General features: G+C 33.4%; 1 protein-coding gene across 2 annotated transcripts in view; it reads right to left on the minus strand.

The window, feature by feature from the left end:
* Positions 1 to 17,720, minus strand: part of LOC106105455 (polypyrimidine tract-binding protein 2) — a 316,933-nt gene extending 299,213 nt beyond the window's left edge. For both annotated transcript variants that reach the window (XM_013285754.1, XM_013285753.1), the window contains exon 1: positions 16,972 to 17,720. The gene's annotated coding sequence lies outside the window, so the exon portion shown is untranslated. The remainder of the gene's footprint in view (positions 1 to 16,971) is intronic.
* Positions 17,721 to 17,967: the final 247 nt, after the last annotated feature.

The following is a 17,967-nucleotide window of genomic DNA, read 5'->3' on the forward strand; positions in this document are numbered from 1 at the left end:
GCTTTTGCTTTTTTCTTAATTCCAGATGGAGTCGCGGGCGAAAGCTAGTAAGATATAAATGTGAAATACCAAGACCAAAACATCCGTATAAAACATATATGCTAGTTATTAGTTTTCTCGATTATTAGAGTAATGATACTTTATTTGCTAGTAAAAAACGCGGTAAGATTAACTAAAAAGTACGATCTATGTTCATAAAGTATATACAATCAGTCGATGCCAGACTAATAATCATTTCAGTCTATGTGGCGTTAGTTAGGTCCACTGTGTGCATTGTTGACTGACCATCTAGTGTGAAGACACCCTTATAACGCACTGTTCGTTATGATATCATGAACGCATCATATTTGTTTACTAACAAGGAAACCATACCAGACGTTACCTAATCGATTACCGATGTTTAAATCATTATTTCTTTTGCTGTTTGATCAATACGCGATATGTTATGATAGTCTGCCATTCAACCGCATTATGTGACGCAAACATTCGCTTACCTTCACCTATAAAACTGTTATGCGATATTAACTGTTGTATTATGATTTATTCGCTGATGCTAACTCTACAATTATAGTAATCAATAATTCCATTTATATCTTTAACACGTGGTTTTGAAATAAACGCTATATGTTGAAAGATTTTAATCTTGATCTATGCTTTTTAAATTCTAAAAATGCTTTCGTAGTTGTATAAAAATAAAAGGCGATATATTTTTAATACACCCACTGGACTAGTATTTTAAACTATAACTGATAGTTCATAACAAAACCTCGTTACCGTATCTAAATCACCGCGAGCACGGGAATGACAAATTGTTAACCATCGACCAACTAATAGTAGGTCGTTAAGAATCATGAAGGTATAGTCGGGCACCTGACCTCGCTTATGGCGTTCATTAACAAGGCAAAAGCAACAAGTGCGCAGGATTTGCATAAATAATACAGTTTATAGAATTCGAATATTCTTACTTGAAAAACGTGAGGTCTTCTTAGTCTTAGGAGAAAAAACAAACGCAGGTAATCTCTACATTACCTTGTGAATTGCATTATACGCATTGCATTGCGTAACTTATCTAAATATTGTATGTCATCCATTGTTTTATCTCACCAGCCTTAAATACAACTTCATTAAGCGAAATATAATTTCACTATAGTCTTTGACTATTATAATATCCGGATAGTACTAATAAAAATGTTTGCAACCGCTGCACAAAACAACAGTAATAAATTCCCTTTCGCAATTTAGTTTTTGACTAATGACTTGAAACGGGTACGAAACATTAGAAACTGCATGGAAATAAATGAGTCCATAAATCGTCTGTAGCGAGCTGAAGAGTTACTACTAATTTTCTTAACGAACGTTTTTATTGAAGCTTAAAGGCGGTGAGTAAGAAGTGAAACAGCTAGAAGTGCCCCATACGCCCCGAAGACTACCTCATTATTTCCCGATCGAAGCGCTGAAGCAAGAAATGAGCGTAAACAATCTTGTCCCTGCCGTTCTCCGGAGGTTAATTTGCAAAAACATCTGTGATTTAATGACCGTCGTTTTTTATTTTGTCCATTGCTGAGTAGAGAATATTGTCTTTATTTTACGTATCTTTAAACACATCTGGAAGAAAAGGTACTGTTCGTAAGGAACAGGAAGCGTCATGCAATAGCTGATATGACGGCGAGGAAATTCAAAGATATGAGTGAAGGCAACTAACCCGCGCTGGGCTAGCGTGGTTGCTAGGGCCTAGTTACCTCTGGCTGATCTGATGATGACACCTGACTCTTAATATTTCTAGATTGTTAAAATATCCAAACTGCATTTTTTTATATCTACTTAGTCCACGCTGACCCCTTTGGTTGTGCACGCTGAATTATGTTATTATCCTCAAAACTTCTTCAAATATCAACTTTCTTAGAATATTTAAACAATTTTCTTTACCAAAGTACCTACTCGATACAACTGTCAAGTCGCACAACTGGAAATGATAAAGGTGTCAAACTTATCAGACATTTTGACAGGTGACATCGAACCGATATGTAGGTGATCCGTAATCAACCGTGTGCCAAGTTGATAACATGAGAATAGGCAAAAATTCAAATACAAGAAATAGAAATTCTCAATAGAAAAGTCTTTGAAATAAAACAGCTTGCGTCCTCGTTTTCGGTGTGTTTAAAAAGAAGTTATTCGTTATTTAAAAATAAAACTGCCCAATTCAGATATATGCAGTCTACTCTTGGGTGAATTAAAACGATCATTGGACGAATTCCAATATTACAGACAATATTCTTGCGGTATCACTAAATGAAATAATTCTAATTTTAGTTACTACACGTACATCGGGTTTTTTCTGTTCCTATAGCCGTCAACACAAGTCTGTTTTATAAATGACATCATGGCTCAAACGTCCGAACTTATTTGGATTTTAATCTATCAAATAAAATCGATTTTATGTCGGGCACGTTCTTTTATGAAAAATAATTGAGGTTCATTTCGAATTCCCAACGTGTTACATTTGAAAACTTCAATTCTGATAAATATGTGAGAAAAAAGAAGCCCGTTATTCCCTATTAGACAAATTCAATTGGTATTTCCGAGTAAAATTAGAACAGATTTTCTACACTACGTCTTGAATTTATAAAGTAAAAACCATTAAACTAAACTTAATTTTATTAATAACTAGCCTTCGCTCGGGAGTCCATCCGCGTTTAATTAAAAAATAATAATTCCATGCTATCCTCTATATCTATGCCGAACATAATTCCTATTCGTTCAGTATTTTAGTCTAGAAACTCTATAAAAACCTATAATAACTTACTGTGATAAAATAACTAAAGACGCTTCCCGTATAGCATTTCTCGTAGTTCATATCGTAGATATAACTCGCGGCAGCTGAGGTATACGCCGTTAAATACCTAAGCACTATTATGACATTCCAATACATTACCATCTATAGTTGCGCCCCAGTTCTCTCGCGTTGTTTCCTTATCTGCTGACTGCTTCTCACAGATATGCCGATATGATATTCCTGACTTTTTGCTACGGAAGCTTATTGTATACGCTGACATAGAAACCATTTGCTGCTTAGAATCTTATTAGAATGACAATATTTGACATAGATACTAAAAGCTTACTTCAGTAAATGGACCGTTTATTTTGAGAGTGGTTTAAGTCTATTTGCATCCCATAAATATGTATTATTGTAGTTTAATTCCCCTCAAACAAATGGATATAAAAAAATTGAGTCTTTTTAAAGCAATAGACATTACCCGACTTCATACATTTTGCCTATATCTATACACTTATAATAATTATTTATACTAGTATGTATTCAGTGCAAAAATACATTTAACGAAAATTGAATTGTAGTGTTGTTTTTTGAAATTGGAATTTATATGTGGTAACGAAAAAAAGATTGCAATTATTATAAATTCCAGTATTATGTTAATTAATAAAATCAAAAGAAAAATGCATATAACTCATTATTGCTTTTATAAAGTCGTCAGAAATGATTAGAAAATTTATTAAATGTCGCAATTTATCAATAAACATCTACCGTATTATAAATAAACGCGATATTAAGTTAAACTTAGGGATAAACTGAGTATAAGCAAATATTAGTACAAATTTTGCTTGTACTCAGTTTATTTGTAAGGCTGCCAGTTTCTTTTATCCCCTTTTTTATAAATATATGAAAAAAACACAATTATAACTAAATTTTAAAAAAAGACTTTCAATTTATAATTACCCAAACGATGTTCCTATATATCTCATTGATAAAGGGCCTCGTTACTGGAGTTTTCAGCTTCATTACTGATTTAAAAAGTTTGAGAGTCAACACAGAAGTTTATCAATGGACGCTTGTAAAACGTTACCTAAGTAGACTCGTTATGGAAAAGACCATAAAATACGATTAATCCGAGAATACTAAATAACTTTTTATATTTATGATTATTCAAATAAAAATAACTAATAAATCTTTTATGACGTAATGGAATAGACATCAAGGATTACATGCCAATATCCAAAACATATATTCATTATTTTAATTGTATTAAAAATAACAGAAAAAGTCTCACGCTCCTTGCATTGTGGCAGTAGACGGACAAAGATAACCTTGTAAGAACATAATAGGAATTAATATGTACAATTACATTCCTACTTGTGAACGTAATGAAAGATGAACACGATCTTGAGTTTTTATTTTATCATAATTTGCTCTACAAATTGCATCATCATTGGACTGAGTTAATGGTTTACACACATAATCCTTCTCTACAAAATTATCTAGACAAATTACAATGGAAAAAGATTTAATGCTTTGTTTAGTCTAATTTAAATAACGCAAACTATTTAAAAAAATCTATTAAGACTATTTTTGATGTTTGTTTTGTATTCCTGTAGTTTCAATAACAGTTTGCTATGATATAAAATTAAAATAAACCTTATTACAAGTTCTTCACAAAGATACGTATTCTAAGAGGCTTACGCAATATTTTACAACGTACCCATATAATTTCTTGACTCCGAAACGTGGAACAATGTAACAGACAATTAGCCACAATCCGCCGCACGTGGGGCCTACAATGCGACACGGTTCGCGACGCTTCAACTGCCACTGTCGTAAATATGTTGCCTAGCCCGTGACTCTCTCTACAGGAATATTAAGTTGAAATGAAGATCAAAAATGTTACCGACGAGTTACGGACACCGACTTCTTTACAGATTACGTTTAATTCTTTCCCATTAAACAACATACATTAACAATATGAATTTAACTTGCATTTCGTCTTAAAATGGCTCGATAAATAGGGCTAATACGTAAAAAAATACGTAAAATTTTTATTTTAAAACATGTAAAGCATACTCCTGAATAGAAGCCTCATTGAAACTTAATAAAGACAGTATGCTTCGAGCAGTCTATTAAGGTTAAATAGACGTGAGACGTCGAAGTATCAGTTAGTTTGTAACTAATTTAACGACGCGAGAGCTGGCAGGGGGGAGGCGCGAACCTGTAATCGTTGCTCATTCACCCAATTATAACTTTCGGACGAATGAACCTGGCTTTTGACAAACTAAGAGGAACTTTAATTCACAACGCTGCTCTTAATCGCGATAGTGTTGAAAGACTTTACCAAGACTATTAAGCGATTAGGTAAAGACAAATAATTTTCTTAGAATAGTAGACATACATTATGTGTTTATGATAGTACTAGGTACCCACGAACTCGTCTCCGTAAAATTAAAAAGCAAAATAACTAGCCAATGTGTCCTTCCAGACTATCCTCTACATCTATGCTAAATTTCGTCGAGATAGCTTAGATAGATAGTCGAGATAGTAAGAAGGAAGACAGAATTTCTTTAAATTCTCTTTATAATGTAAACTTAAACACGTTTGTTAAGTATCGAGAAGTTAGAACATTTCAATTAAAAACGTTTCCAATTCCATAGGGAATAATACGTCACGACAAACTTAAAGCAAACGATAAATGTTCTAGCGTAGCGAGTGGGATTGTGTTTGAGATCTCTCTAATTATGAAGTTAACCGTCTTAACATTACGGATCCTGTTTAAACAATCTCCAAGTTACGTATTATACTATCGTATTAGTACGACTGCCTCCGAAACAAAAGCCTCGTGTTAACCTAACATACGACATACGAATCTTGTAATTTCACACACACGATTCCCCTGTTACAAATAGGGTGACCACATTTTTTAATTTAAACGGATTTTTTTTAAAACACAACAAGTCAAAGATTAAAGTGGCACAACAATCCAAAAATCTAGGTTAAGTATTATTCATTTAATCTTCAAATGCTACGATACATACGTCATTACATACACCTTCTACAATCGCGTAATGAAGTATCAGGACATCAAAATATGTTCATAACGTAAAAATAGCGAGAATATTGATTTAGACCTACCTACATATACTTCTTGCCTTTTACACCCACGGGAAATGCGTTGTTTAATTTTCTTGTGCAACCCACATCAAGTAGATTGAATGAAAGCTATTCTGAAATCAAATCTCGCCGTCCTTATAAAATCACTTGTAACTACTACTCGGAGTCGCTAATTGGTTACTAAGAAATACTATATTTAGTATTGTATATCTAAAAGTGATATTAAAAATAATTGTTAAACGACGGGAGAATTTTAAGCAACTTAGCATTTATTACAGTAAAACATTTGTCATACGGAATGGTAAAAATCAACGTTTTTAAGAAAAAACACAGCTTTTGGCATCATCTTAAGCACAGATGTAATCAATCTCGCAACCAAGATGGCGTTTTAAAATTCTCACAATGTGTATAAAAGAATGTCTCGTTTACATAATCAGTATTAGAGATAAGAATAATATTATGCAATAAAAAATCAATTTATATAAGTGGTAAAAACAAAGGAAACAAGAAACTTATGTTAACATAAGAATTGATATTAAAGTGCGTTGATAAAAATTTTATTTGCGAACTTTGAACTTCACATTTCGCAAAATACTCAAGAACATTGTTAAAAAAAAACATACCATCATTACAAAAAAAATAAAAACCGCTTTTGTTTTTTCATAAAATTAAAGCCAGTTAATATTTTAATTACAGTGAACGAGTTTATTAATTATTAGTACAAAAAAAAATTGTAATTTTGTAAACACGCCACACATCGTATGGAGGTTAGTATAAAGTAATTTGCTAATTTACACATGACATTAGTACACGTGCACTATAGCTATCTCTGTTTTACCCAAAGACTGAAAGGGATAGCGATATTATATTAAAACGTGAAGGAAAACTTTTTACCCTTTAAGAAATTGCGCAAACGGTTAAACGTGAAATTTGACATAGTTAAAGTTAGTATAGAAAAGACGTGGGTAAAGTTTTAATTAAAAAAATCACCGAACTCCGACCGATAGACGACCATTTGTATTTGTAGACTAGCTGTTGCCCGCGACTTCGTCCACGCAATATTAAGATGAAAAAGTAACCTAGAAATAGCTCATCTATGTCAGCTACCCGTCAATGAAACTCCGGTCGAAATCAGTCCAGCCGTTTCAACAAACAAACAAACGCGACAGACAGACAGACAGACAGACAAAAAAAATTAAAAGCAATTTTCGTTATCAAGAACTGAAATACAGTTTCTTCCCGAAATCTGGAATTTTTCTTTTGATATTACAAAGAGACACACTAATTTTATTATATGTATAGATACTGTATCATACTAATATTATAAATGTGAAAATTTAGATGGATGGATGGTTGTTTGTTAAAGTTCGTAGCCTAAACTGCTGAACGGATCTCAATGAAATTTGAAATGTAGAGGATAGTGTAGAAGAACATATAGGAACGTATAACATGTTTTGTTTTTTTAATATCACGCAGACGGAGTCGCGGGCGAAAGCTAGTATGTTATATTTATACGAACTACTGTTAGTAAATTACGCATGACTACATTTATGCGGAGTCAAGGATATCGCGCTATCAAGACATTAGATCATCACTGGGATCGTCGTGGATGTCTTTGATTCTAACGGCCTTGTAACGATGAAAAGATTTGAACACATTATTTACTCGTGATGTCAGAAGTTAATATTGGTAAAACTTGTATTCGTTATTTAACATAAGACAAACTCTTTACGATTTTAAAATATTAAACGATTTTACCGTTTCCAAATTGTCATAAATCGTCTACTATCAGACGAATCTGTACCTTCATGAGACCTTAAATTACATTTATGAAAACAAATATATACTCTTCGTGTAGTTGATTTCCATACATGTTTAGATTCAAGATACTTCAGATCAAAATATATTTTCAAAAGAGCTTTTCAGTCTCCCGCCCACGGGGATTGTCTCGCCACTAACAAAACCTTGTTTCTCTGCCTATAGCTGTACGAATGTATGCGATTTGAATATTATATCGAGCGCATTACGTACGATTCGCTGGAGGCGCGCATTTCTCGATGCATTCAGCTGCACTCTCCAGCCCGCCTTAGAAACATACACCTGTATGTCGGACGTAATAAAATATATTGCACTTTTGTGTGTACAGACAAAATGTCTTTTGTAATAATAGATTTGCACTTTCTTCCTGTTTTGAGTCACTTGAAAATATATTGAATAGGACTTTTATCCAGAAATATAAATGTTATCTGCATTTTACTTGATGTTTTGTGTTGGAATAATATTAATATTGTATAATACGTTCAGTAAACTTTAAAATATTAAGCCAAGATATATGTTGATGCGTATTTCTCATCTTTTTATTGTATTTTATTAAATAAATGCCAGAGCTACATAATTTATAGCGGCCGCACAATCTAAACAGGTTTTACAGACGTTCCTAACAATGTATAAATTAAATCTTATTTAGTGTGGAATAAATTTAATGTTGAATTGGCTAGAATGTGTTACAAAAAAACCGTTTTTTTTTTACTTGAAGTAAATTGAATTATTTCAAATTGTGTTGTAAAAATTATAATTATAGAATCTTTTTGTTTGTAGTAAATGATCATTTAACCTTGATTTTTTATTTTTAATGCTAACTTTATGGCTGGTGTTCCAATTACTCTTTTTATAATACAAATGCTCAGAATAAAATCAGACAGTATATTAGTTAATGATTAAGTATATTTTGTTTCATCTTCATGCATTAAAATTGAATAAACAATTTGTTTTAAAGATACAGTGTTCACTTGTTATTGCCTCTAACTTAGCAATTTCATTTTTAAAACGAACTCTCGTTGCGGAAACGTGGCTCAATTAAATATATATACCTCCCTATTCTTAAAAATGAAAACACTGAGAGCAAAGCAAACCACGCTCAGTTAATTTCAATCGGGGACGAGCGCTGAGGGGAACCGAACGTTAATTAATTACCTCCTCCCCCCGCGCCCTGCGCCCCTACCACCGGCCGTGACAACCGAAGGTAGATAAGTTATGATTTATACCTAAATGTGTATTTTGGAACATGGCTTTTGGAACACTCTTGTAAATTGCCCCACGAATGATACATTTATTCTAAGCCGATGTTACGTAAATTCATCATTGCATAAATATATTTGCAGAGTCTAGACGACATCGAATCTATATTAGACTAATTTATATTGTAAAAAGGTTTCAAGTACCTAATTAGATGGGACATATATCAATGGGTAAACACGAACAATCTACTATGGTACTGTTCAGAGTTGGCTTTTTTTTATTTTTTTAAGTTTTCATAATCTAAGTCTGAAAATCATTCTATAAAAAGTTTAAAAACCAACTCTGTGTGCGGACTATGCTCTACATCTATGCCAAATTTCATTGAGATCGGTTCAGCTGTTTAGGGTTTTTTTGGATGTACTGATATGTACATCCGTAAAAAACATAAACCGCTGTTACATTCTAACATGTCAATACGTCCATTGATCTAAACATGACCTTCACTGTATTAATACAGTAAAATAACAGAAATTAATATATCTTTAAAATCAAATTGTTCGTATTCGCGTTAAATAAAGGTTCGTATGCACCTGACGTTTATACCAAAGGCATCGCTTTCCGTGTCAAACAATTGTCGTTGCTTCGACTGTCGGTATGCTTTGTTACTTGTAGTTTGTCTTTGAACGGTGAATTTCTGTTGTCTGTGAGTTTCTCGTGTTTGTGAGGGAGTATACATTTTCGCACTCGAAACTAGAGTTGGTGTTAATATTTTGTTTGTTTAGTTGTCTGGGATAGACTTATGATTAAGTTGTTAGAAACTAAAAGACTAGCAAAGGCAAGATTGCTAGGGTTGCCAAGTTTATACATAGATAAGATAAATACTTAAAAGTCTATTGTTTTTTTTTAATTATAATGTAAAAATGTGTATTTATACAACATATTTGATTCCAATCTGAATATAAATAGTGTATTATTTTGTTAAGTGTAATAAAGATTATTCGGATATTATTCTAAGCAGATATTAACGTCGGTTTTCATAAAGCAAATTTAAAGAGGTTGTTGGCTTGCGATCAGGTTGTTTGAATTTACAAATCAGCGATTTAGAGACGATTAACTCTATAATGGTTGCTACAGTAAATTGAGTAAACAAAATTTATTCTCCGCCGCAATTTTGTAAAACGATTCCGCGAATTTCTATTCAATTAATCTCCTATTGATGATAACGAATGTCTCAACTAGAAATTATTTAAATACTCCTTTCTAGAAACAGCATCTGGCAAATTAATTCAATGATAAATAAAAGTGAAAAAAGCGTCCTTGAATTAAAATTCGTACACTTTAATCGAATTCGTGTAAAAATCCACTTTAATTGATGACATCAAAATATAAATCTGTCTGTCCGTCCGTCGGAGGAATCCCATGCCGGGGCGAGCCCGGATCCGGTTGTTGGGCTCATTCGAAACCACTATTTTTATTACATGCGATGCCGGTATTATTATAGCTATTTTTACATATGTTTGTCGAGTGATCGCACAACGTTGTCGGCCAAGCGTTATAGTGAACTTAGTCTTTTTTTTAGAATATAATAGAAACTTGTTACAAGCTAAGTATTAATTATTTTTCCATTCGCGTAGATATTAAATGCTACATGCAATCATAATTGAACATACGTACATACTCACGTTACTAACAAATACTTTAAAACCGCACTCTCGATAAACATTTACCTCCTGTCAGTAAAGCATCAAAACGGGAACACAAAAGAACGTTTTATCCGCGCATTTCATTAATATTTCCAATGACGAGAAACCTCAATAGTAAACGCTATATTTAGAAAACTAAAATAACTCCGTTTGTATCCGTGACATTACGACCTCTCCAGTAGACGGGTCTTATTTCGTCTTTATACGTCAACATTCGAAAATTATTCAAGCGTACAAACCAATATTTATATTGCGCATTAGCGAGCCGTAGCATTCTTGAAATGTCAATTGTCAATAATATTATTTTTTTATATTAACGAAGTCATAATTGAGAGGTTCTCAAACCGCTAGAAGCGAGCTAGGAGCGGATTGAAATCGGATTAATAACGACTCATTAATCTTATTCGGATAATAGCATTGATATTTACAAAATATATGATAGAAATGGTATAATCATAATATCTAATAAAATATAATATAATATTATAAATGCGAAAGTTTAGATGGTTGGATGGATGGATAGATGAATGTTTCTTAGAGTTTGTAGCCTAAACTGCTGAACGGATCTCAATGAAATTTGAAATGTAGAGGATAGTCTAGAAGAACATATGTGAACATATTACATGCACAGATGTAGAGCATAGTCTGAAAGAAGACATAGGCTACTTTTCATATCTAATAATGTTGTATTAGAGACAATAAAGATGCCACAGATTAATTGTACTTAGCTGAAGTTTATTTCTCCGGATGAAGGTTTTGTTATCATAAAAACAAGACAAATTCATTCAGTAGATAGAAACAGTCATTCAAAATGAACACACGTTCCACTTGTTACTGCTTCCAAAAATGTTTTCAGGCACAAAGCACGTTGCTTTGTTTCTAAAAAAATAATTTGACCCATATTTTAAGAGCTCATATAGAAATATGTATATGGCGTGAGTTTTGTATTCGTTAGGTTCCAAATAAAGGTTGCATGATCTGCATTACATGAAGACAATTTGTGACTTAAAATGATCGTAACTATAACTGCAAACTCACCCTTGCTTTATGAAAAGAACAATACGTTATTGTTTGACGCAAGCGGCTCAGGTGGCTGCGGTCGTTCCACCGCTTAAATGAGTTTGATAACGAAGCGTAAATAAAACAATATTAATCTACACGATTGAATTTAAAAATATGGAAGAATAAGTCCAAGATTAAAAAAATAAGCGGAGCAAAAACAAAATCGTATAAATGATGTGAAAGTCATAATTATACAAGTAACCTAAATAAAAGAAATTTCTTAATCTACCTACCCCAAATACATGAATTTTTTTAATAATTACTTTCAAAATATATTGAATTTTACAAACATTCGCATATTATTATACAAATATCAGTCACATTTAACATTTACCATAATAAGGGTTTTATTCACTGATCTACCGCAGGGCAAATATGTTTTTTATATTTAAGTCCGGAGTCTTTTCAATAATTGAAATAGAGCCTAAAAGCTACCACGATAAGGCTCATTTCATGCTAACAAGCTAAATATAGCTCAATAATGTCTTTATACAAATATGAATAATATTCAAAAGCAATAGGGTTCATTTTACAAAATAATAATAGAGAATTGTTTAATGTAAAAAAACAGCTGAGAGTAACGCATCAGTATAGTGTGAAATGTTAGGGCCAGTCGTTAAAAGCTCATTTCGCAATTCACTAACGCTGTCATTAGTTGTTACCACACGGTACCGCCGTATTTAACAGCGTGAAATAATAATCAAAAGCCGTCGAAGCCTGCCACTCCTATAGGTATGACATTAGGCAGTTGCATAGTCACATATGTGTTATTTTTAACAGCCTACCATTTAACAAAGCAATGTTGAAAGCAACTTGAAAGTATACTTTGTTAGTGAATTCAAATTCCTCGTCTATACAATTATGACGCTTCTGTATTTATGTGTATTTATTTATTTATATATGTGTGCATACTAGTATCTACGATTAGTATGTAATAATCTAAAATGAATTGATTATTGTTTTAAACTCCAATCTTTACATAGGCATACTCAAAAGTAATAATGGCCCACCTTCACTGCAGTCTCACGAAAATATGTCCAGATAACAGATCTGTAAAAGGTATGTAGAACCGAAAAAAACTCAAGGGCAGTAGAAAGCCATTTTCTTACGACATACAATTTGCTTGGTACTTAATGTTGTACGGTATGCACAAGTACAGTCGCCTTCGTTTGCGGTATGCCAGTTTTATAAAAAAATACCTGGTATCTGCAACTTGCACTCTACCCGTTCACAAATTGGGATGCTATGGATGTTTGACTAAATTAAAAGCAATGTGTTTAACATTTAAGCCGTACAAGACGTTCAAAACATTGTCGGTTTTAAACACAAGCGAACGACCTCAACTGTACATACCATTAGGTAAATGGTGAGGCGAACATGTCAACATAACTCACGAGTACATAGCGTCGTAACAAGAATTAGAGAGAGGAGACTCTTCAAATATTTACAATGGTAACACGGAAGACGGGTCGTTAAACCTGGCGACTTTATATCTTAACTGCTGGCCTTGGCGAGCTTTAAAAAATCCTTACCAAGAAATAAGAGAGCCGGTTTCAGATTATGTTTATAATCTCGAGTTCGTTTAAAAACATGTGATAGGATAAAAGCGCGGGAAGATGTTACTAGGCAGTATTTGCAATTGCTTAATTAACTGAATTTAATTGTTTAAGTTGGTTACTACTTTTTAATTCATGTTATAAAACCATTTTGGTACTATAAATTTTACTAACAATATTTCTTATTTTCACGGCTATTACAGTCAATTGAACTCAAATTTATTTACACAGAATTAATGAATCCATGTTAGTAACAGAAGTATTTTAGACCAAACAATATTATTGAGTATTACAAATTTTTCTTCTTGGTACACAAATTTTAAATCAGTTTGAGTTTCCTTCGGCCAAATCGAAAATTATTTTATAATTAAAACTAATTAACGAACATACCTCAGCCGCAGACAACCTTGATTTAACTGCTACAATGAGCTTACGAAATGCGAACCTTGTTGCTATGGATTTAAGATGTAAAATCATCAAAGCGTGTCTAATAAATTGCCTTATTGTTTGTCGGTGTTGCTACACTCAACACACACTACATATTATGTAGTATTATTAGGTATTAAGAAAATAAATCGTTGTTAAATTAGACGTATACGTTACGAAGGATTATTAAAAACACTTACGAAGGTACATAACTTTTAACTCTTAAGGGCCTGTCCCACCAAATTGTAAATTGTCTGATAACAATCCAACGTGTGAAATATGTGATGGAAATATCGGATTTTGTTACAATGTCTGACATAGACGTTATTTTTAAGCTATCTGAGCCTCTATCAGCCAGTGGTGGGTCCCTAAGGGTTCTTATGATTTAATTGTATTGATTACTTGTATTGTAGTCGTAATTACTTAAACTGATTTAGTATCGGTGAGTCTTTTGGGACAGGGTCGCGTATTGAATTCAATGAAAGGTCATTGACCTCCGTATAGACGTATTCCATTTAAATTCTGACGTCGCCGAGGATTACTAAATGCGATAATACGACTACAAACTTCATGAAATAAAATACAAGGGACGAGTTCATAATCCGATTACTGTCAAATGTTGGAAATATGGGATCAAGGAATTACCGAACTAAATATAACATTATAAATGCGATTTAGTCAAAGAGCAAATGTGGATACAATTTAGTCTATTTTATCTTTAAAAAATCTATTAATTTAATGTAAGATTTGTATATTAAAGTATCAATTTGTCGAAAAATGTTCTATCCTAAAAAAATATTATAAATAATAGAATATAAATAATACTAATAGAACTGGCAACATTGACAAGAAAAAAAAAACCGATGTAAAATTCAACCCTAGGAAGAGGCGACGGCGCGTTCGCGCCGCGATCTGTCAACGCTTACCCGAGTAACCTTGAACCGTTCGCTTTGCACACACCAATGAATAAATAGTGAATATTTGTTTTGCGATACAACGCTAGGCTTTATACCTCACGATCATACTTAGCAATACTATTAAAACGTCTTTGATTCCTACTGTTATCCCTGATGACACAAAGATTTTTCGCGCTAATTCTTTTTGTAAATTAGTCGTGTTGTTGCCACCTGCAGCCTGAAAACTAAAGCGATTTTAACAAGTAAGAAATCCTTCGATTTACATTTTCTCTCAATGGACTACAGTCAGTCCGTTTTTTAGGTTTTTAGGAAACAAATCCTGTTATTTACGCAGGTATTTTCTGCAATACATAATTTTGAAAAGACGCGGAGTGGCTTTGACGCAAATTTTATTGTATCCTCAATCCGAGGTCGCGTTTGAAGTATTTAGGCCGCGGCATTTCGCTTTGTCGACAGACGGCTTTATTTTGATCCAGTTGCCTAATTTCGTTTTATAATATAAAAAATAAGAACGTTGACGGAAGCTGGCAACTGCTCTATTACGACATCAAAATGTATTACGAATATTAAAATGAATTTTTACAACAAAAATAGCCGTAAAACATCAAACATGTGGTGACAACTTAAGCGGCAATCCAATTTAAATCTATAAATTAAAAAATAAATTAATAGTCTAGATGGTTTACTTAGGAGTGTAATTAAAATTACGAAAACTACGATCTAGTAAATTGTGGGAAAAAACAATTGAAATTACTTTACTTAAGCGTTCAACATTCAACAATAAAGTGTTCTTAAAACTAAGAATAAATAAGGATTCGTATGCATCGAAGGAACAATCGTATTGTATGTATGCAATCATTTGAATAATCAGAATGCAAGTGCAACACAAAAGGCAGCCAAAGTACAACGAACTTTGCTTATGGCCTACGAAAATGTTATCCATCACACAAATATAACATCTAAAATAAACATGATTAAGTTTATATTGTGGTGAACAGTCACCTAGTCTATTAAGTGGCTTCGGAGCGTGAATGATATACGACAAGAGTCAACGCAAGGCACAGCTACTGCCGCCTTCAACAAATTTATGTTTCGACGATCATCAAACATAATACCGAGGTATAATAGTTATAAAAGGATATAAAAATAGGTTATTATTTTAATCAGACAATCTCACGAGGAATGTACCAGAAAATTGTGAACTAAACGATTCCTTGACAATTTGTTGTCCGAAAAAATTAGAAATAATAATAATTAAAATGTAAATGTTTATAAGAAAATCTATGTGCTTCGTCGCATTGTTATTGTCGGTATAAGATTATAAACTAACGATGTCTGTAATTTGTATTTTGACGTTTACAATCGGTGAATTATATCTACTGTGCATATTAGAATCTAATATAACTCTTACTTACAAAGCAATATTAAAAAAAATACTTTAACATTAAAGAAGGAAATAAAAAAAAAACTTAATGTATCCAATACAAATAAACGGATTTTTTTGTCTTAATAATATTACTGTGTACACCACATTCAGGTGGTTAAATATTTACTTGACAATTACAATAAGAAAGTTTGTTCGCGCGTGCGCTCACAAGAACTGTCAAAATTGTTTACATTTATACACAATCTTATTATTGCTTAATAAGTCGTTAAAAGTAGGTAGAGTGGAATTTAATTTTTTATTACTTCGGTGTAGACTTTTACCTTCTTTTATGGTAGATTTCAAAGCAATCATCTAGGTATGTAAATAATGTAATAAATGTATCAAAAATTCCTTTAAAATTCTCTGATGACAATTTAAAATTTTCATTATGTATACAGAAAAGTAAATGATATAAAAGCTTTAAAATAAAAGTGCCGCTACATACATGTTCATACTAATTTAGTGACCAACTACACTATCGACTGATAAATAGTCGTCAGTCCGCGGTGTCTCTAATAACCTACGAAAATACTAGTATTCATTATATGAATTAAATTTACATATAATTCCTGAAATCAAATGAAATATTTAATTTATTTACTATTATCTACAAACAATATTTAATTTAAGTTTTAAACTATCAAACTAAAACTCTAAGTTGCGAACAAATTTTAATTTACAAAAAGTAAAAGTCTATGAGGGTCAGGTAAGTAAAGGCAAAAGTTAAACGATAGGAAGAGTTTTCTATGGCAATGCTTGGAGTGTAAAAGAGACGCACAATCTCAGGATGCTAAGTGATGACGTCATTCTGTAGTCAACCTACCGAAAGAATAAGCAAAGCAACTGGTTATTTACAAAAAAAACCGACCCGGCGCGGGGCCGACCGCGCACGAAGACTAAAACATTTTATGAGGCTGTTTTTATCACGCACCTGCACTACGTGCATTCAAATATTTCGCATTCAACTCACCTTTTAAAGAAGTCCCGTGCGCGCGCAGGTAAAACACAATCCCACAGGTGAACGGATACTTTCGATTTAAAAATCCGAATATCTTATTAGGTGACAATGGACGTCGTGTGAAGATTCCGATGACAATCGTGCACTTGTCGTTAGCGTCGCACCCCGGGCCGGCACAAAAACCACACGACACAACGTTTGTTTATAAAATTACAAGACACTTATAAATAATTTCGGTGAACCGGACTGCGCATGTCCGTAAAACACGCGCCTTGTTTGAAATAAGGTTATGTTGTAAGTTACAGGCACCTTTAAACTTCACTTTACAACGTACACTATTCCAGTTTGCCGACAGAATCCTATTGGAACGACACAGTATTAAAGTATTATTTTTTCTTCACCGAACTTTTGGGACTAATGAAGTTACTGTCAGTTTTGTTTCTTCTAAACATCAACAAACTCGACACTATCTCACCTTCGGAGGATCCGCCGGCTCTACCTGCGTCAAGTAAAGGCCTTGTTGCGTTATAAACACTTAAAAACTCCGGAACCGGTAATAATACGATCCCCGCACGTGACACTGTCAAAATAAAATTGCCGGTAAACACTGCGAAACTCACTCGGTGAACAGGGAACGTTTCATTTATGAAGTGGCTTGAGGACTGGAGTTATAAATTAAACGAATAGAAAAGAAAATAAACGAAGAATACGAAAGATCGCCGACTGCGAAGCCGAGCGTTCAACACTCCTGCTGAGCGCTGTACTAAACGTGAGCGCGAGAGGCCGCACGACCCGCTCCGCCCCGCGTCCCGCGCCCCGCGCCGCGCACGCCCGCGCCCACAACTCCATGAAAAATACAAGTGACGCCGGGAAAAAATCTCAAGTGCATAGGGGAGGTGCAGTCCCACAGACAATATGCAAACTGTTTCTGTGTTTAGTTTGGTAGTTTTAGAGCGGGATTAAGCGGGAGGCTAGGAATTGCGTGGAGGGGCGCGCCGGGGTGCGCGG

Source organism: Papilio polytes, unplaced genomic scaffold, assembly GCF_000836215.1.
Source record: "Papilio polytes unplaced genomic scaffold, Ppol_1.0 DF822845.1, whole genome shotgun sequence".
Taxonomy (NCBI): Eukaryota; Metazoa; Arthropoda; class Insecta; order Lepidoptera; family Papilionidae; genus Papilio; species Papilio polytes.